This window comes from Psammomys obesus, unplaced genomic scaffold, assembly GCF_907164565.1.
Source record: "Psammomys obesus unplaced genomic scaffold, mPsaObe1.curated_primary_1811, whole genome shotgun sequence".
Classification (NCBI taxonomy): Eukaryota; Metazoa; Chordata; class Mammalia; order Rodentia; family Muridae; genus Psammomys; species Psammomys obesus.
Window position 1 is genome coordinate 23,199,622 of NW_026585689.1, and position 1,838 is coordinate 23,201,459.

The window sequence follows — 1,838 nt, forward strand, 5'->3', positions numbered from 1 at the left end:
CATAGCAAACATGATACTCTATTGTACCACTAAAAGGAAAGGAAAGGAAACATGACACGCATACGAATATCTTGGTTTCTGTTGTGCACTTTTCTGGATGTGGTAAGCAGTACAACAAGGAAAACAAATTAAACTCCTAAGAAAATTTAGGAAATAAATGAACCTGTCATTATTTGCAAGAGGTATGATGGTGCACAGAGAAAATTCAAGGATCTTCAGATAAATTATTATAATAATAAGAGAATTTATCAACAATGTTGTATACAAAATCAATACAGAAACCTATTTATTTTCTACCTACCAGCAAGAAGCACTTAACAAATGAAAATTTGAAAGATAGCATTTACAATATAATGAAAAATGTGAATTATCTGGAAGGAAATTTCTTAATGTACATGAGAAACCTCTTTGGGAAAAATCATTAGACTTTATTGAGAAACATTTTAAAAGACCTAATTAAATTGACAAATGCAATGTTTATGGATTTGAAACTATAATATCATGAAGACAAAATACTTCTCAAACTGATTTATATATTTAAAGCAATCACAGCCAAATCCCAAACTTATTTTCCTGAAGAGCAGCCAATATTCCCTATAAAAACAATGTGCAGGTATGGTCTTCATTCAGCAGGTGAAAGATTTATCACTATGGTACAGGAATTAAAACAGCACGATTCTTGTAAAAAGAATAACATAACAGATAAAAGAATCTCAGCTGTGTACTCGCACATACAAAGACAAGAGGTACGAGAGAACATAGACTGCAAACTATAAAATAATGACAAACTCTCCGGCATGGGTGTAATGGAAATTTAGTATTCTTATAAAGTAATGTGAAACTTCATTACATCCTACTGTAATGTTACATCATCAAAAAACATTTAAAGATACAGATGTCAAATATGAAATTATTTTCAAATGTTTACATATTATAGGTATGTATAATATGCTATGCTGCCACATATTTCATTTTCTTTTTTTATGGTATGTTTTTTTATTTTTTTCTTTATTAATTACACTTTATTCACTTTGTATCCCCTCTGTATTTCTCTTCCTCCTCCCATTCCAATCCCTCCCTTCCTCCACTCTCTGCATGCATGCCCCTCCCCAAGTCCACTGATAGGGGAGGTCTTCCTCTCCTTCCTTCTGATTCAAGTTTATCAGGTCTCATCAGGAGTGTATGCATTGTCTTCCTCTGTGGCTTGGTAAGGCTGCTCCCCCCCTTAGAGGGAGGTTATCAAAGAGCAGGCCAATCAGTTTATGTCAGAGACAGTCCCTGTTCCCATTACTATGGAACCCGCTTGGACACTGAACTGCCATTGGCTACATTTGTGCAGGGGTTCTAGGTTATCTCCATGAATGGTCCTTGGTTGGAGTATCAGTCTCAGAGAAGACCCCTGTGCCCAGATTTTAGAACAAAAGTTCTTAACAAATATAACAAAACAAGACTGTTGGTTCTTGATCTAGAGCTTATTAGGGTAATATGGATCATGTACTTATGAATCAACTACCTGTCCAGGAAAAAGAATGCCTATGTAATTAATATGGCCTTGTATATCCATAAAAGTGTAGAAGGTCATTCAATTTAAATTTCAAATGAAGATCTAGATTACATGATAATATGATTAAAAACCCTTACACAGATGTTTCTAAAACCTTCATTTATTGCCATTTCTGTTGAATAGACTTTCTGTATTTTATTTTATAACCCTACTTATGATGGTTTCCTAGGAATACTTTATGTATAAAGTTTGTATGTTCTTTCCTTTGGCTGTAGGCAATCCATGGGAGGGAAAGAAATGACACATTTTTCAATATCAGCATTTTTTCCTAAGC